This window comes from Ambystoma mexicanum, chromosome 2p (genome assembly GCF_040938575.1).
Source record: "Ambystoma mexicanum isolate Mex_15411 chromosome 2p, UKY_AmexF1_1, whole genome shotgun sequence".
In the NCBI taxonomy this organism is placed as follows: domain Eukaryota; kingdom Metazoa; phylum Chordata; class Amphibia; order Caudata; family Ambystomatidae; genus Ambystoma; species Ambystoma mexicanum.
This window is the reverse complement of record NC_090923.1, coordinates 6,911,695-6,932,493: the sequence shown is the minus strand read 5'-3', so window position 1 is coordinate 6,932,493 and position 20,799 is coordinate 6,911,695.

The window sequence follows — 20,799 nt, the reverse complement described above, 5'->3', positions numbered from 1 at the left end:
AACAGCCAGACGTAATATCCACTGGCTACCAGTGCGGGTCCGCATCACCTTTAAAACCCTATCACACATGCCTCTCTAACAGTGCACCGATCTATCTAGCCAGACAAATCTCCAAAACACACTCAAAAAGACCCACCTGATCAGCCTACTCCTGCCACCTTGTCCTCCCAAGATTTAGACAGCAAAGAGCTGGAGGGTCCAGCTTCCCTGTGATTGCGGCAAGGCAATGGAACGCCATGCCAATATCCCGGAGATCAGACTCCTCCATCTGGTCCTTCTGCAAAAACCGCAAACCTCGCTCTTCGCTCAAGACAGGTAAGAGTACCTCAGCCCCCCCATTATACCCGCCTCCCCCAACCTCCCATAGCAGTAACTAATATGTCCCAACCTACCTGTATTGAAATAGTGCCCCTCCGGCAAATTTTAATCTGATGTAACCCAACTGTATAATGCAACCACTGTAACCAAGACTGTATCCTAGGTCTGTATTGTTCAGCAACATGTAACCACTGCAACTAAGGTATGTATCCTATGATGTAACCAACCAACCTAAGCAAAAAGTGCCGAGAAGCCCATGGGTTTGGTGCCATACAAATGTCAAAATAAATAAAATAAACATTCAATGTTTGAGAGATTCAGGCTCCTCACCCTGAGACGGCATCAACCAGTACCCAGATCTCTCTCTAGTGTGGAATTGATTTAGCTTAAAGCGTGGGAAAACCTGTCGGGTCCTACGACAAGTAAACACTTCAAATATACAGGTAGATTCCCCCCCGCCCCTTTTTCTGGGGAACTTGGCATATTTGCTACTGAGTGAATATTTAGACAAGGCCTGGATAGTCGGCCTCCAGTCATCTGGAAGAGTTTGAATTTCACTTTATCTGGATTCAACTTAAGTTCTATGTCAGATGAACTGATTGGTTCCAATAATTCCCTCATGCAAGTCCTGAACACATTCACGGAGGGAACTATACCACATCCTGCCATAAGATGAAAGTCCACAAATAAGGAGTTTGCTGGAGGCCTCAAGAACTTGGAGTAGAGCGAGAGTTGTTTCAATTGCAGTTGAGCCTGAAGTGTTACAAGGTTGAGTTCATGGTGAATTATTGCATTAGGGATCGAGGATGCCACCCCAGTACATTCTTCCACAAAATTCCTTGCAAGGTATCAAGAACAGGCCACACATCGACAGCCGCCATATCAAGCCCATACAACAGTACAGGTTCTACCGTACCCAGGTAGTATTTGAGTGCTTGTAGAAGAGAGAAACCACATACTCTCCTAACTATACGTTTCATATGGGACCTCAGAGGGATTAGATTGGCCTTTAACAGATCATTCTACATCTTAATAGAGGATACATATGTCAAATTATACTCCAAATAGCGGATGGAAGCCACCCTCTCCACTTGATCAGTGCCCAGTGACCACTGTTGAACCACCGACTTCTTGCCACTAGAGAAAACCACCACCATGGACTGATCACCATTTACCACCAGATTATTACACAGAGCATACTCATGAAAAATATGAAGCTGACAATATCACCAGCAAAAGCCAACCAGTGACTGTCAAGATGGCCAAGCCTGCCAGTAATCAAACCCTGAGCGTGCCAAATCGCCTCAATATCACTTAGATAGGCATTGAAGAGAGTTGGAGCCAAGGTACAATCCTGCTCGAGTCCCACCTTAACCAATATATGTCTCGTAACAGCACCATCCTTTCTAAGGTGAACCTGAAGGTTAGAATCATGATGGAGTTAAGAAATTAGCTGAACAATCTTCATGGGAACCTTATATCTGAGTAGTTCAGCCCACAGACATTCACGTACTAAGCAGTCAAAAGTCACAACGAAGCCATGTATATTTCCAACCCCTGTGTAGCTTTTACTTTCAGCAATAGACGTTTCAGCAGCGTAGCATTTAGAGATGTACCAATTTCTAACCGAAAAACCCTACTGAAAACACGAGTGAGTGTTGTTTTGGTTCAGGGAGATGTTGAGATCCATTAAGAGCAGTATATGTGGAATCAGTCAGAGCGATGGGCCTATAGTTCCGAGGGTCCATAACACTACTTTTTTTGAATATGGGAATAACTATAGACTCATTTCACGACAAAGGAAACTCATTAGTGACATATTTCCTCAAAATAAGGTTTAATGAAACGCGCCCGAAATTCTGGTTCCCGTTTCAAAAAAAGTGGCGGCAAACCATCAGGACCGGGAGCCCTAGATGGCTTAAGTCTATTTATAGCCCAGACTATATCCTCCATAGTCCATGGGCAGGGTTCATCAGTGATAGGTCGTTAAAGACACTAGGAAAGCGGGCAGCGAATAGAGGAAGCGTACCACATTTATTAGTATAATAGGAAACCCATATGCTTTCTTGTATAGAATCCACCCTGGAATCATAGGCAGAATCTTGTATTTTTAAACATTCTTAATTTTTATTTTAAAATGACTTAGTTTACACATGTTAAACTTTTAATTTATAAAATTTCATTTAAAGTGATGTGATCGAACTTCAAGGGAAACAAAACCTAAGGATAGATAATTGAATACTGTTCAGCCGTTTGATCCTCGCCGAACTTGGGAGAGTTCCGTGATATTTAGAAACTGAATGATAGTGTAAATCGGTGTTTTATCCTTTCGCAGAAGAATCTGTGCCCATCTCGTTTCTGAGTCCATCTGTATGGTTGAGATCTTAAAGTAATCGCTATGTAGGTTTCTCTTTTCTGCTTGGGTGGTACATTCCATTAGGATGTGTCGAATTCTCTCTTGTGATTCTTTGTTGAGGCAGAATCTACAATATTGATCCGTGGTAGGAATTGTTCTCATTTTTGTAAGTCTATGTATGGTAGGAAGAAGATTAAGTATTAGTTTCAAGTATGTGTCTCGCAATGCTTGGTTTGGAAATAGGATTAGATAACTTGGGAGCTCGTTGATGGCTCTTATTTCAATCTCGCAGTGTAAATTCATGTGGTACGTTGATTTTTCCTAAATTGTTTTGTTCCAGTCATTTCACTTGATCTTTGTGTTTTTGCATTCTGCGGCTGTGCTAAGAGCATTTCAAGTGATATTTCTTCTCTTGCAAAATTCATTTCCATGTCACGTTTCCAGGCATTCAAGACGGTGTTGTTCATACCGGTCAGGTTTGTCTTAAGAATTTCGATTGCCGGAATTTTGTCATTGTTCATCGTTTTTCGAAATAGGTCTAGCTGTTTCCACAATACCATTGATGCAAGTGACTGAGTTGCAATTTCGAATCTGATTCTTGGCATGGGAAAGGCAGGAGGGAGTGCTAGAATTTTCCTCCAGAATATTCCTTTGTATTTCTGCCACATGGTTTGAGAAAAGTTGATCAAGGTTTCGCTCCCATAATTCAGAACTGGTACGACCCTTTGTCTATAGAAGGCGATGATAGGTTTAAATGAAAACTTTGCAAATTTGCAGTGCAGGAATCGGCCTTGTCTGGAATCCTGTATTTTATTTATACAAGATCAAAATTGTCTATTGTCCGAATGAAGAAGAATCTTTATCATAAACTGATTGTTTTGCCGATAAGGGGCATATTTGAGCACTTTAACCAGATTCCTGTGTTTAGTAGCCTCTGAATGTCATACGTCGATGAAATTCACAATCAGAAAGTTCCAAGCCCCTCGAATGCTTGATAGCCTGTCTCTTTTATCATCCCTAATTCTAGGGTGATATTGTTGAGTGTGGGTGACTGAGGGGAGGAGAAACCTACCACTAGAGGCCATTCTAATGCCGTCAACAATGCATCTGTCCAGGGGTCTGTCACCAATAGTCAGTGAGGAATCAAAACAAATGGAGTTTACAACCCCTATATTGCAAGCCTGCTTCAAGTAGCCTGTGGACGGCCATAGGTCCTATTATGGCATCTACAAGATAAGCCATTCCTAGAAGGTTTTACAGGAATCGAAAAGGGCAGAGTATCACATCTATATGTAGATGCCAGCATGATAAAGTGAATAATAAAATGATCACTAATTCCCGGGTCCATCAAACACATAGGAGTACGCCTAGATTTCATGGAAGAAGACAAAAAAAGTAATCGACTGATGAAGTGCAAGGACCCCTATGCCAAGTATAGACAGGAGCGCCAGGTGAGGAGGCGGCCTCAATTTGCAAAAGATCCCCAGAAGGTCATGAAAGAATCCCAATCCATACCCGTCCTGAGATTAGGGGAGCATTCACAAGGTATGATAGATTTGCCATTATGGATTTACCCTTCTGCACAATAAGCACTGAAGTCTCCTCCAACAACCATAGTGTGCTGGTATCCATCGGCCAGCCAACAATCAAATAGTCTAGTAAATAGTTCCAGAAATGCCTGGATAGGATGTTTATCACCTGGATAGGATGTTTAGCAGGATTCCAATGAACCTGTGTGATTTTTCCGTTGCGGAAACGTCTGCGACGGAAAAGTTTGCATGAGAAATGTACGCACCACAAAAAGGTTCGTACATTTCCCATGCCAACATACATTTAATACCCCTACCAACCCACACCCCCCCCACACCCCCATGCACACCCTACTCTTTCAAGATGCGCTGTGTCCCTGCGGCGCCGGTTCCTTTCACTTCCGTGATCGGGAACCGGCGCCGCAGGGTCCTTTTCATTTTTTTTTTTGTGTTTTCAGGCAGCCCCAGATTTTTCCTCAGGTGTCCCCCCCACAACGCCTGCTCACTATACTGTACAGTGTAGTGAGTGGGGTGTTGAGAGGGACACGCAGCCCCCATTTTTTGTTTTTTTTTTTCTCGGGTGTGTGCCCCGCAACCCCCACTCACTATACTGTATAGTATGGTGAGCAGGGTGTTGCGGGGGACAGCCCCCGCAGTCTTTATTTTTAACGTACCTAAAATGCATGCCACCAAAGGTTCGAACTTTTAGTGTTCGAACCTTTGGTGGCATGCATTTACAACCCTTTTGTATAGGTCGGAACTTTCGGTGTGGTCATTTTGGCCTATACCGATTCCACTAGACATTGACCAGTAGTACATTACCTATACAACCCGAGAAGCAAGCATGTATGCAAGGGTGCCTTCAGATATATACCACACTGAGGCTAATATTTAAATACAAATCCTTAAAGGGACAGCGTCCCACGCAAGGAGCACTATGGAGCGCCGGTCCTCTCTACTTCAAACACAAAGGGCAAATGCAGTAAAACTCTGTTCGCACCGGAAGACTTTGCCACACTTCCAAGACTTGAAATTGTTTACTTGTCTTGAGGACGGAGCCTCAAGATATTTTGTGTTTTCAACTGTGCTTTGGAATTTGGGAAAGGGAACCCAGAGTATTGCTCAAACATATGATCTTTTTGGAACGCAAGGCAATCTTAAGACTGGTTATGAGAACTGCTTTATACTTGGGGAAGGGAGCTGAAAGAACATTAACCAAGCACTGTTGGTTTAGTTGTGAGGGCAAGCATAGGTTTTCAACACAGATTCCAAAGTTGAACTTATTGACATCATCATCCCGAGTTCAAAGAAACTCAATAAAAGGGGGGTGTAACATGTCATAGCTGATTTCATGATATGCATTTTGTATATATGTAACTGATGTACGTAATTCGTTCTCTTGCGTCCTTCGAGGTCTAGAGAATACACGTCGCGGGGCGTGAGACCATAGTTGACCAATTGGGACTATTTTGCTTGCAATAAACCCTAGCATTGGGAATTTTAACCTCGTGTCTGGCGCATCCTTTCGTGTATGGTTATTGCCTTGTTTCCATATCGCGAGGGACCCCTAAGGGCCCCTTTCAAGATGGTGCCTGAATAGGGACCCTCCCCCACTTGCACCTTCATAGACATAACGGAGTAGAGGCGGAAGAATGGCGAGGACGGGACGATCGAGCCGGGATCAAGAGGTGTACGGGGCGCCCTGTAGAAGTGAAGAGAGATTCCTTCGCAGATCTGCACACATCTGATCCCTGATCGACGTACCGGGCCAGAGGGCAAAGGAGGCGAGGGTCCCGAAACGAGGCAGAAGCCAGAGAAGCACAGACACGACGTTGGGAGGGGTTGCGTCAGGACACAGGTGACTTGTTTTATCAGGTGAGTCATTCCCCGATTCAAACGAAACCCTGATTATTGGTAGAGTGTTGATTTTGCAAATTCAAACATCCAGAGTAAGGTTGGTTAACCAAGGGGAAGGTTAAAAACATGCCTGGAGTACTGTCCACTTTAGCGGGGCTTTTCCGCTGTGGTAGACAGTCCTTGGAAAATGGCCAAAGTGCACCGCATGGGGGTCCGCCGGCTTATGACATGTATGCAAAATATGGTGTGGGTGCGATAATATTTTGTGAAATTTGGCATAGGCAAACTAGAAAGCAACAGGACCATCAGTGGCTGATTAATGGTAGCTTTGAGATTGCAGGAATAGATAACCTAGAAAGGGTGTTGATAAAGGGAAAAAGCGCGACCTGCAGCTTTTGAGACTATCAAAGATTGGAGGAGGGAAGCAATGCTCCGACTTAGGAGTAGAGAGAAGCATGCACGTAGGCACAAATCGAAGCTTGAGGTAGCAGAAGAAAAGGAGGAGGAGGAGGAGTGGACAGCAAGTCTAAGACGGGAAGGGAGACGTGAGCAAATGAACATAGAAGGAATATACCTGCAGCGGGAACTACACATAGCAGACGAATTAATGGAACATTTGCTAACCCATACGGGTCGAGGCCCAAAACCAGGATCGAAACCAAACACGCCAGTAGTGACTGCGCAGGCCCAACCAGTAGCTCTCATACCCCCTCCCGCAGCCCAAGCACTTCCCCTCACGCAAGCATTAACCCACGCCCCACCCACAGCTCGAGCCCTCCCACAAGCGCAGACCACACACGTGCAATTTCCCAGCACCCAGCAAGGCCCTTCACAGATGCCACCTGTGTCTTGACCCATCCGCACCTCCCGCTCCAGAGACAGATTCAGCACCATCCGGCCCTCCCGAAGTCGAAATTGAGAACGGGGAGGCGAGAGGTGGGGCTGAAGGAACAGGATTTGGACGGGTAACTCGCAGAGCGATCAGCAAAGAAAGAAAGGTTGAATTACAGCAAGAGGCAGAAAGCTACATAGAAGGAAATGATGGACGGCAGCATTGGCCTCATTATATGGGTACCGAAGAAGCAACGAGAGACAGGTAGTGTTGGAATACATGGGGGAATTTTTGGTGGGAGAATGGAAAGAGTTACTTGGGAAACGACCGCCACAACGATTGTTAGATTTGAACCAATTAGCACGTTGTAGAATAAAAGATGAAGTAAAAGAACATGTGAATGGACTTTTTGATCTTAAAAATGAGTTGGATAATGATTATGCTGAAATGTTTGCTGCACCTGGGCACAGGGGTTGGGATATTAGAAGAGATGGGAGAGGGATGGTAGAACCATACATACAGCGGAGACATTCAATGTCATCTGTACCGAGGGGTGACAAGCTGAAAGTATGTATACGGGAAGCGATAAAGTGGATGTCGAATCCTAGTATCCCAACAATGGTCATAAATGACATATTTGACGAATATTCCATGCCAATGAAAAGAAAGGCACTGCAATCGATGGCTGAACATTTAATAGACAAGGATATAAAAAACGATAAGGCTAGCCCACCCGAGATAATAGCAGTATACAAGAGAGCATTTGAGCGAAGTACAGGAGAAACGGGCCTATCACTGGACTTAGGAATACTATTGAACCTAAGAGAAGGGGGAGGGATCGTGAGTGGGGCATTTCCAATGAGAGAGGTTCCGCCCACGTTTGTACCAAAAGTAGAGGTCCCTGCGACGGGTACAGTAGGAGCGCAGGTAATACCAGCCCATTTCACCGCCCAGTATTTGCATGTCCCCTTTTCCAGGCAAGAGGTGAATACTATAAAACAGACGATTCCTGATATAAGAAAGAATCCAGCAGGTTTCTACAAGGAAGTAGAGTCAACCCTGAGATCAGCAGTGCTTCCTATGAGCGATATAGATTTGATTTTCCCAGTCATTTTGCCAGCAGATATATGGAAACAGATAAGGACGGTAGATGACGTGGGGGCTTTTGGCGCCACATGGGCGGAGTTACTATTGGAGGACAAGAATAGAAATGTAGGGGAAAATCCAGGAACCCGCATGGCAGATCTACCAGAACGGATAATGCGGAGATTGAGAGAAATAATTCCAGAAAGAAGGATTCAGTGGGACAAATTAACTACATGTGTACAGGGCAAGGATGAGCAAGTAATGGATTATTTCAATAGATTTGAAGGAGTATTCACAGACTTCAGTGGGCAGGATGTGAGCACAGAGTCGGGGAAAAGGCTATTTGTTGATAAATATGTGAGGGGTCTAATATTACCAATTCAAGATATGTTAATGGCGTTGGAAAGTGCCTGGGCAGCAAAACCGGTGAGTGAGATATTACACATAGCCCAATATTACGAGAACAGGGTAAATGAGGCGAAAGAAAGAGATGAAGGATAGAGTAAATTTAAAAACGAGGGTGTTACTGCAGCAGGTAATTGGATACAATAGAGGTAGAGGAAATGCACAAGGCAGGGGAAATTTAAATAATATGCACGGGGTGTCATTGGGATTAAATCAATGTGCGTACTGTAAAGAAGGACACTGGCGAGCGCAATGCACGCACCTACAGAATAGAGGTGGGTTTGGCCAGAGCAGGCCTCATAGAGGACATCAGGGGTCAAACGGCCCAAGCAGAAATAACATGCAGCAGCAGCAGGGATATACCACTGGAGGTACTCAAACCCAATCCTATGGTCAAAACCAAGCGCAACAGAACCAGACATTGAACTAAAATGTTCCGAACCAAAATCAGGGCGGGCAGGGCCAACAGAGAAATGATCAGAGTGGAGGACACTGAGGGGGAAATGGGAATATTTTTGATACACAGCCAAACACGTATTATAGCAGCAGCGGTGACTACGCATCGGACGATGCATTATTTTCGCAATAGGACAGCCCACGGCAGGGGTCGGAACCAATGTCTATTACCATGAATCAGAGAGGACCCTACGTAGAAATGAGAGTCGGGAATAAGGAGCACCGTTTCCTTGTAGATACATGGGCACAAAAGTGTTCGATAGACCACCACTTGGTTCCGGAGATCCCACTGTCGGGGCAAAAGAATGTTTCTGTAGGTTTCGCAGGTAAACCAGTAATTAACCCCGTGTCCAAAGCTGTCCCAATTACAATAAAACCATTTACGGAACAGTCTGCATTTCTTCTGACAGAAAATTGTGGGGAGAACTTGCTAGGATTAAATTTGTTGAGAAAATTGGGGGCAGTTATACATTGTACGGCAGATGGGGTGTTGCTCACGATTTGGCCTCACGATGCACCGGTGACGGAATTTATGTCAGAAGCGTTACCAGAAGAGCTAAGTAGAGTACCAACCTGTCTGTGGGCAATGCATGATAACGATGTAGGATGCTTGAAAATAGAGCCAGCTAAAATAACTTTGAAAGTAGGTGTTACATTACCACGAATTCCCCAGTATAAAATTTCTGTTGAAGGTGAGAAGGGATTAAAGAGTATTGTTACTGACCTGGTGAGATTGGGGGTGGTTGAAGAAATTGCAGGTAGCACGTGCAACAGCCCGATTCTTCCAGTTTACAAGAAAGGAGGCAATGAAGTACCATATCGTTTCATAATTGATCTGCGCGCATTGAACAAAGTGGTAGACCCACAATTCCCTTTGGTCCCAGATGTCACAACAATACTGACAATGATACCGGCCACTGGAGAATACTTTAGTGTAGTTGATTTGAAGAACGCGTTCTTTAGCATTCCAGTGGATAAAAGCAGTAGATATCAATTCGCGTTCACTCTAGGAGGTCGATCATTCATATTCACACGCATTCCACAAGGATACACAGAAAGCCCGAGCATTTACAGCAGGGCACTAAAGGAACAGCTAGATATGCTAGAACTACCAACAGGTTGCGCACTCTTGCAGTACATAGATGACTTGTTACTAGCTGCTGACACAAAAGAGATCTGCAAAGAAAGTACTATATTACTATTGACACACCTAGCGACCCATGGTCACAAGGCAAGTTTGAAGAAATTCCAGTATAATCAAAAGGAGGTGTCTTATTTGGGTTACCTACTTTCGAAAGAAGGGAGAAGATTAACACCAGAATGCATAGAAAGTATTTCTAGTATGCCTATTCCAAAAACTCAAAAAGGAGTGAGAGCTGTAATAGGCATGGCCTCTTATTGTCGGCAGTGGATCAGTAATTTTGCGTTGATTGTGAAGCCGATGATAAAATTAACTAAAAAGGATGCAGTGATGCCTTTGTAGTGGGATGAGGAATGTCCGAAAGCGTTTGAAGAATTGAAAGTTGCATTATGTTCTGCGCCAGTTTTAGGCACACCAAACTACAAAAAAATATTTAGACTATTTGTGAGCGAGAGTGAAGGATGTGCATTGGCGGTTTTGACACAGGAACAAGGTGGAAGAAATAGGCCATGCGGCTATTATTCTTCCGCGCTGGACCCTGTAGCGCGCGCACTACCACGATGTTTGCGATCTGTTGCAGCGGCTGCTGCATCAGTGAAACAAACAAAGGAATGGTATTGGGGCACACTTTAATTCTGATGGTGCCACATGCTACAGACGTTCTATTAAATAGGACCCAGACGCAACACCTCACCTCTGCGAGATTAACAAGATATGAACTCATCCTGTTTGCACCCCACATCCAAATTATGAGGTGTAGCGCATTGAATCCTGCAGAATTAATGCCATTGCCCATAGCAGAAATTGGTGACAACGAATCACCACCCCATGATTGTTTAATGGTCACCGAGGAAGAAACGAAGGGAAGAGTTGATCTGAGTGTCACCCCACAAAAAGAGCCGGATGGGGAGTTGTTTTGTGACGGCTCTTGTTTCAAATTACCAGATGGCACGTCAACTGCCGTGTATGCTATCACTACTCTAGAAAGGGTTGTGGAAAGTAAAAGAATCCCATATAATTCAGCACAAGCCGCAGAAATTATAGCCTTGACTAGAGCTTGTGAACTCTGAGAATTTGAACGTGAATATTTATACGGACAGCCAGTACGCCTTTGGCGTGGTTCATAACTTTGGCCGACTCTGGGCTGAGAGGGGCTTCTTGACATCACATGGGGCCAGGATTCAGCATGGCCCTTTGATTGTAAGATTGTTGTCTGCACTCACGTTTCCAAAGCGCCAAGCTATAATAAAATGTGAGGCGCATAAAAAAGTAACATGTAAAGTGGGAGAGGGAAACGCATTTGCAGACAGGATTGCGAAACAAACAGCCACTGATTTGGGAAATAAAATGAGGACAGTACAGACTGAGGAAGTACCTTGTATGATAGAGAATGGAGTTGCCACAGTCAAAGAAATGCAGCGAAGAGATTCAGGGGTGGGCTGAGGGCTCTGCTGAGTTAGATTTGGAAGGATGTTGGGTGGACAAAGACCAAGAACTGGATGTTGCCAAATTGTTACGTAACCGCAATGGTTACAATGGCGCATAGCCCTACCCACATTTGTGTGAAGAAGATGGTACAGCATTTATCCACAGTATAGAAAAATTAGCACACAAAAAAGAATGCAGAAAGGCTAGTGCAGAATTGTATAACGTGCCTGCAACACAATGTAGGGAAGGGAACCGTGACTCCAGTAGGTAGTTTTGGCCCACCCTCTATGCCATTCGAGGTGATCCATTTTGATTTCATAGAAATGGAAAGGTGCCAGAACTACAAATGTGTTAGTGGTGATTTGTGCATTTAGCAAGTGGGTGGAGGCATATCCTTTAAAAGACTGTACTGCCATATCAACAGCAAAAGTAATGTTGAAGGAGTATTTCTCCTGGTTCGGGCTAAGCCGTGTCCTGTGGTCAGATAACGGCCCACACTTTGAGGGCGCAGTAGTACTACAGATCTGTGCAGGTCTGCAGATTGACAAGCGATTCCACAGCTCCAGGCATCCGAGTTCCGCCGGACTTGTTGAGAGACATAACGGCATCCTAAAAGCTAAGATAGCAAAAATATGTGCCGGAAGCAAGTTGAGTTTTGTAGATGCATTACCTCTAGCACTTTTATGCATGCGCACATCTGTACAGGCTAAAACTGGGCTCTCTCCCTATGAATTTATCATGGGGAGACCGGCAAATGTATGGTGCGCACCGCAGCCCAAAAGATTAAGTGAGGTCGAGCATCCTGTGTTAAGAACGTACTGTGGCCTTTTAATGCAGAAGTTGCTTTGATTCATCAGCAGGTGCATGGGGCGTTACGAGTGCGATACACCGGACCGGGGCACGCGCTGGAGCCTGGAAGCTGGGTCCGGATTAAAAACTTTCAACGGAAGACGTCATTAGCACCCAGGTGGCGCGGCCCCTACCAAGTACTTTTGGTGACACAGACGGCCATTCGAGTGGACGGTCGCAACGCATGGATCCATGCGACACATGCCAAAAGATTCCCAGGTCTGCTGACAACTTCCGACGACCAGAGAAAGGAAACGGTCTCGGAAACTAAAGAAACTGTTGCCAATCGAATGACACAGCACCAGCCTGAGCAAGAAGTGAAACTCGAAACAAAGCCTGAGCAAGAAGTGAAACAGAAACCAGAGCCTGGAGAAACTGCCAAAAAGGGGGAAGGGGGAAAAGTGCCCCAACGTTGCTCAGCAGAAACAACATCACTGCCGAGCGACACAAACTCTGCATTGCAAAACACGAGCAGAAACAACGCGTGTACCCCTTTGGCGCCCAACAGCTTCTGCAAACGCACCAAGGCCAGAGAAAGAAACTACATCATTGCCACGGCGCTCATCTCTACCCATCGTTTCGCCACAGGCTGACACTGAGGCTGATACTGGAAGTGCAACGGCACTATTCACGGATCATACAATACCAGGAGTGAAACGGTATAATTTGCGGCCTCGACAGGCAAAGTGATCCACAGATCTTTGGTGCTTTTCTTTTGCCTTTGGTTCCACTCACAGACGGAGTAGGAACCAAGGGGCGTAGAGAAGAGAAGTGTGGGAGTTGAGCAAGTCGGACAATTCAAGACTCACGGCTCCTCGGTGCGCTTATAATAAAGTACATGTGTCAGGAACCAGAGCAGGACAAGCTGGATGCACATAGTACTCTGTCAATAAAGAACTGTTCAGAAATCGTCTGAGCAGTGGGAGAAAGAACAACTAATCTTGTTCGGAGTGGATAATTGATCTAGGCTGTGAAAAGGCTGGCAGAATTGAACTGTGACATTTTCATTGAACTTTTGGCATCAAGAACGAGAGAGATCTGCAACGAACTTTGTCAGCAAGAAGAAGGACGATGAAGAGCAAATCAAGACCGATTTCAGCCTCCTCCTGCACCATTGCTGAAGAAATCATAGTTTTAGAGACTGTAAATTCAGGGAAAACGCATGCAAAGAAAAATCATGTACTGACTTGGACACTGGTCCTGTGTTTCTTAAGTATGGCAATACCAACAATAATAGCTATTAAGCTATGGTTTATGGAGTCAGCACACCCATTAGAAACACTCTTGCGAAAAGTGACTACTGAAAGCCCGGTTCATGTAATCACTGGTACATTGTCCCCAATGGAAGAGAGACATAGAGAAGGGTATGGCAAGAACACATTGTTTGCAGTTTTAAAAAGAAGAGATTGTTGGGTTTGTGCCCATTTACCACACAGGGTGGGAAAGGGATAGGCTGGTATGTACAACCATTGCCACTAAATTCTGCATGCAGAGCATCTTTGGGTGCAATGTTTTTCGGGAAATAGAACAGAAGCAGTACAAGTAAATTAGATAAAACAAATATGGATGAATTTGAGGAAATTGTCATGGGACCTGTGGGCTGCTCCATATTCCACAAAACACGTGTAATAATCCCAAAACCCACGCCAAAGATCGCACGAAAGATAACAAACCAATATAGGCAGGATAGATTGTCCCCGTCAAAAAAACATCAGTAATGACATTCCGCATGAGAGCAGAATGGAACAAAGATGCTGTGCCACCTTCCTATGTGGTGAATTACAGCCCAAGAACTGTCCCGTTATGCCTGAAGAAAAAAGGTACCTACTTAATAGGCACCTACTCTGGGTGCATGAATACAGTGGTCTTGAACCAGTATATGTAGGAGACCCTGTTTATTTCATATGTGGGGAAAGAGCATATCCATGGTTACCTAGAAACTGGGGAGGTACGTGTTACTTGGGTCTACTATTCCCAGGAGTGTTCCTCTTGGAAACTGCAGAAGTAGTGAGGCGATTAAAAGGTAGAACCCGAAGGAGTAGTGAAGATGGAATGATAGCAATGGAAGTAGCCAAATCGTTTATACCATTCTTGGCCCAAATAGAACATTCCTATAATATAAGAAAACTGTCTAGAATATTAAAAAATACAATAGATTCAACAACTGATATTTTATTCAATATGACGTTAGAAGAGAAAGATTAAGACTAATGGCACTACAAAACAGAATGGCTCTTGACATAATATTAGTTGATCGTGGGGGAGTTTGCAAACTCGTAAAAACTGCATGCTGTGTGTTCATAGATGACTACTCCCCTACCATATTCAGAGCCATCAGGAAACTACATGTCCTTAGTTCCACACTCTCTACTGAAGAAGGGGGTTGGGGGATAGGATCCTGGTTTTTGGGGACTATTGCGGTCCTGGGGCTGGAAGCTAATTTTGATACTAATGGTGGTACTTGGTATATTCATAACATGTTGCTGTTGCATACAATGCCTACCAATAGTATGCACTGAGATAACTGAGGGATGTACTAAGGGATGTATGCACACGGTGTCGAGAGGAAAACAAACGCATGGCCGGAATAACAGAGACACTGATGAAACAAAAACAGTAAAACAATTCATGGCTATAGACATTAATGATGAAGATGATGCTTATGATAACATGAAAGGTTCAGGCATAGATACCCCAGACTTATCCTCATCAGAGGAGGATACAATGAATGAATAAGACGTTTGGCATACGGCCAAAAGGAGGGTTTGTCAATCTCGAAAAGTGAATACCCTTCATTTGGATGATAAACGTATCTTGATGGCCGAAGGCCAACCGTTTTATGCACAGAATTATAAAAATACAGACTGCTATGCTTGACCAACAAGCGGCCATTTTAAACGTAGCAGGAATCGCCATTTTGCTTGTTAACCATTGCTCATTGCTTTCTGTCTAAACTGCTTTGCAGCTTGCAATTCTTGCGAATTCTGCTTACTCTGCTCAACTGTTAACATTGTTGTCTGAATATGAAAGGGCAAGGCCGCGGGACTGAGGAGTTCGTTGAAACTCCTCATGAGCAGCCCAGAAAGGAATGCTCACGCTCCCTCTCTGTAGCCTTGAGGGAGAGCTGCAGGGCATTTAATCATTTCACAGCTGCCAGCCAGTCTCGTACTGTGATAGAATATGTTAGAATAAAGCAGCTAAAGGCTTGAATTATGCTCCTCTTACGGCCCCCCTTCACAAAACCCTTTAGAGCGTGTCGGCTCCCAGGACACGAATAGCACCTCATAGATGGCAGAGCTTGGAATGTGACTCTTCCCCCGTGTGCGGCTTGCTTCCAAGAACAGAAGCACCGTGTTCTGTTCAACAACTAGAAGATGCCTCCGCACTTTCTAAATTGCACATTGTTACTAGAATAGACATCGAAAGTGTCATAATTGTCATACTTGTCGGAAATGTCCATCATCATCCCGAGTTCAAAGAAACTCAATAAAAGGGGGGTGTTAAACATGTCATAGCTGATTGTATGATATGCATTTTGTATATATGTAACTGATGTACGTAATTCGCTCTCTTGCGTCCCTTGAGTTCTAGAGAATACACGTCGCGGGGCGTGAGACCATAGTTGACCAATTGGGACTATTTTGCTTGCAATAAACCCTAGCATTGGGAATTTTAACCTCGTGTCTGGCGCATTCTTTCGTGTATGGTTATTGCCTTGTTTCCATATCGCGAGGGACCCCTAAGGGCCCCTTTCATTGTGAGTATTCATAACAAGCAAGTGCAGCAAGGAAGAGGGATGGCGGGGGTGTGCTAAAGTGTCCGTGAGTGAGCCACCGATAAATGCAAGCTGGAAGTGCATGTTGAGGAGAAAGCTATACGTCCTGGGGCCGCCATGGGTAAGTGTGAGCCTCCAAGGCAGAAGGAGTGCAAGGGCAAGTGCTGAGGGTAGACAGGAGCTGGGACAATTGGTTGTGGGAGGTCAGGGGTCCCGAGCATGCATGAGGGCCCAGGACACTAATCACAGCAGCTGTGCAAATTAGTAGAGAGAAAAAAAGAAGGAGGTAAAGAGGAACGTCTTGAGTAGCTTCCTGAATTTAAGGAAGTCCTGCTGAAGGCGCAGAGAGAGGGCGAGGCTGTTCCATAGGAGGGAGCCAGCAGAGGAGAGTGATCAACAACCTACTCCCTTTTCTCTGTACGCTTTACACAGAGTTGGTGCCAGAGGAACGTTAAAGGAGAGTATTTAGTGAGATAAAGTTGAAGATAGTGTGGTCCGCAGCCCAGACAGCCTTATGGATGATACAGGAGGGATTTAAATTTAATCCACGCAGTAACCGGGAACCAGTGAAGACTTTTTAGGGCAGGAGAGATGCAGTGCCAGGGCTTAAGGGCAACGATAAGATTTGCTGCCCTATTCTGGATTAACTGGAGGGGTCGCAGAGTGGAAGAAGGGAGATTCAGGGGAAGGCTATCGCAACAGTGAAGCCTAGAGAGAACCAGGGCACGGGTAACTTTGAGCCCCTTACGGAAAGTGAGAAAAGGGAGAATTCCTCTGAGAAGGAAGAGCTGAAAGTGGGACTTCTTGGCAATGTGCTAAGTGTGAGGGAGGAAGGAGAGAGAGGAGTCGAAGATGACTCCAAGGTTTCCGTCTTCAGAGGAATGATCAGGGGGAAGAGCCCATTGTGGAAGGCCAGAGTGAGGATAAGAAGGAGGAACAGGGGTTGTGGCAGAGATCATTGGCAGTGAACCAGGATTAGAAGGCAGATAGGCAGTCAGGGATGATGGAAGGTGCAAAAGGGTCAGCAGGAACTTTGAACAAGAGTTGTGTGTTATCAGCATAACACTGGAGAGAAAGAGGAGATGAGGCGAGCAAGCAGAGCAACGATAGATGTTGGAGCCAGGGGGAGAGGATAGAGCCCTGGGTGACACCACAGGAGGAGAAGGAAGTAGGAGAGAAGAAGCCTGGGATGACCTAGGACGTGCGTCACATAGGAAGGATGTCAGCCATTGCAGTTCCCAGTCCGAGATACCAAGGGTATCGTGGAGCCTTTGTATGAGGATGGAATGGTTGACCGTGTCAAAGGCGGTGGAGAGATAGAGTACGATCTGTACAGCTGGGGAGTTGGAGTCGAGAGATGCGAGCAGTTCTTCACAGGTGTTCAGAAGAGCAGTTTGTGCATCTGGAAGCTCGGAATCCAGATTGATGGTCGTGGAGACCACCAACAGGTTCTGTGTGCGAGCTGAGTTGGGGCAAGGCCAGCTTCTGCAGAAGTTTCCCCAGGAAGGGGGTGATGGAAATAGAGCAGCAGTTGGCTGGACAGATAGGGTCTGCTGAAGGTTTTTTCAGGAGAGGATGCACAAAGGAGTGCTTGAGCGAGGAGGGCAAAGATCCAGTGGAAAATAGTAATGACAGAAATCAACAAGTGTGGGAGCAAGAGAGCCAATGCTGTCCTTAATGGTTCTGGATGAGCAAGGGGAAGCCTGTTTAGAAGAGACCTTCATGGAGCGGACAACTCTGCTACCCTCTTTAGGTTTAACAGGGCAGAGGGAAGAATGTGGAAGGTGCACAGCCAAGGGAGGCAAGGGGGAGTGGCAAGGGCTGGGCCGGTGAGTAGCAAGGGTGTACAGGATGTCATGAGTTTTTGTGGAGAAGTGAGTGGCCAGAGCATTGCAGTGAGCCTGGGAAGGGGAAGGGGAGGAGGAGGAGGAGACTGCTGAAGGGTTGACAAGTTCCCAACAGATCTTGAAAAGTTCAGCCGTGTTGTTGGATTCACTGGAAATTCGTGCCTGTATGTGGGCTCTTTTCTTGGCTCAGATGGAGTCTGTATTGCCTTTGGAGCAGACGACAGGCCATTTTGTCAGAGGATGCACCAGAGGTTTGCCACTTACGTTTGGCCAATGTGCACTTTGTTTTCAGGTGCGCAAGTTCAGAATCATACCAGGTGTTACACTTAGAGGCGGGTTTGAGGCGGATCCTCATGACTAGGGCAAGAATGTCAAGAGTATTGGTAATGGACAAATGGAGGTTGCTGAGGGCAGAGTCAGTGGTAGGGGGTGTGGTGGGATGAACGCAGAAACTGACACTTTTCTTTGGGCAGATGTTAGTGTATGAAGTTGGCAGGGCTTTTGGGGGTGCGGTCACAGTGCCAAAGTACCCAAATGGGAGGAGAGAAGAGAATGGCCTGACAAGGGGGAGAAGAGAAAAAGAGAGGTCAGAGTGAATGAGGGCGTCAAGAGTGTGTCCAGCAGAGTGGGTTGGACCAGAAGGGAGAATGGAGAGGGACAGAGAGGTGCAGAAGCGTAATGAAGAGTAGATGTTGCGACAGGGGAGTGCAACTGGATGTTGAAATCCCCCAAGAGGAGGAGATTGGGGGTGGAGGAGATTAAGGAAGAACAGAAATCATCCCATTCAGAGTGGAACAGGGTGGTAGTGTCTGGAGGCCTGTAAGGGAGGAGGGAGTCAAAAGCAATGGCTGAGCTGGCATTGAACCAAGTGTAATGCTCACCTGATTCTCGCAGAGGCGCCGGTCTTGACTGGGCGACTACCATATCTTCAAAGGTGATGTGTAGCACCCGGTTGGCTCTTTGGGCTGGACCTCTGTGCACTGTATGCCTGACTTCAAGAGTAAGATGTCTGCAGATAGAATATGGGATTAATGAACTGGGGTTATTGGGGTGTCCCTATCTCTTTCCTTTTTTGCTCTCCTGTAGACCCCCAAAGGTTAACGCTCTCACCTTAGGTAAGTGAATGCCGAGCTCTCCATCTGCCTCGGGGCAGGGTGCTGTAATCAGTTTCTTCACTGGATCGGTAGCGCAGGCCTCTTGACTTCAGAGGACTGCTGTCCGTCGTTTACTGCACGAACGGTAAGTTTCGAGTAATTCTATTGTCTTTAAAGTCTTTAGTAATGATGTCTCTTGTTTTGCAGGTTCCGGCGATGGCGGATGACGGGCTGAAGTGAGTTGAAGATGGAGTCCGTGTGATGAATAGAAGCGCCTGGAAGCACGTAAGTAAGCGCTTGTTGCCTGCTTCACGATGCGCTCTAACTGTCTTTTATTTTGCAGGTACGAGTTCGGAGCGGCTGCAGGGTGCCGGAATACCCACTGGGGTTGATGTGGAAAGGAGTAATGGCACGTGAGTATCAAAGTTCCCCAATGTCTTTAAACGCACCTTGTTTTGTCTTTCAGATGCAGGATGCAGCGCCGAAGGCCTCCGGAGCGTGCGAAGAGTTGGTAAGCTTTTGTCTTTCAGATGCCGGAATGCAGTGTGAAGACCTCCGGAGCACACGAAGAGTAGGTAAGCCTTTGTCTTTCAGATGCCGGAATGCTAACCTGTTCTTTCTTGTCTTTATAGGTGTTGCTGAAGACTGGATTCAGGATGGTAAGCCTTTTTCCTTAGGCCCAGGATCCGATGCAGAAGACACAATGAGCGTTCTGCTGCAGAGGATGCAGAATAACGCAAAGCAAGATTCATCCACCGGGTGTGGTTTAAATAGCCTCCTTTAGTGCCTAGATGTCTCCTTCCACAGCCACGCCTAGGTAAGAAAAGAGTTCCTGCTTTCCAGAAGAGTTCCAGTGTTCTGAATCTAGGGAGTGGCTCCTGCCCCACCCAACAGGAAAAGTAGTTCCAAACAGAAGAGGATCAGAGGCTCAACTGGCAGGCAAGTAAGCAGCATGGTCTGCTGCAGGCAAGTCCACCCAAGCATTATGAGCCCGGCGCTTCCAGCGCTGGGACTGGGCATATTTATGAGCCTGGTGCCACTGGCGCCAGGACTGGGTCCAAAAGGTCCCAATTGGGACTGGTTGGCCCTCGGAACCTGGGTTATGGATCTGCTTCCAAGGGAGTTGGGAAAACCCTGACCTTTTGGAAGCAGAGATCATGACACCAAGTCTCAGTAAGAGTGAGAATGTCGAGATCAATGTCTTCAAGGAGGAGGCAGATGTCAGCGGAGTGTTTGTTGGCTGAGCGGGCGTTAAGAGTAGCCAGGTGAAGGAGGTCTTTGCCTTTGAAAGTTTTCTGAGGAGGGGTACGAGGGCGTGGTACACTGGTACAATCTGGTCAATGAGAAGGAGGTTGGTTTGAGGGCCCCGACCCAAGATAGTGCCTGTGTGGTAGACATTAACGAAGCAACGTGTAGATGTGAAGCCAGCCAAGAGGACTTCCCACTTGGAGCCACCGTTAATGGTAGAGGTTGTGGAAGGAGAAAGAGCGGCGATGAGATGGGAGACAGAGAAAAGGATGTCAGCGAAAACCTCTCTGGAAGAAGTGCTGTCTTAGGTGTCCGCGATGGTAAGGCCAGGGTTTAACTCAAGATGTCCTTTTTGTGCTTTTGTCTTCCTGATTTTGAGAGTGGGGGGGATAGGTGATAGTGTAGCAGGTAGAGAAGATGGGAGAGATGTGAGATCCATAGGGGGCGAAAGAGGATAGTAGAGGAATGAGGAAGAGTGGCTGCACTGCACAGTTCTAGCTAAACCCACCATGTGGCCTAGTAGACACAAAAGGCAAAAAGTGAAAATCAAAAGGAAAGCGACTTTTCAAAAATAGGAC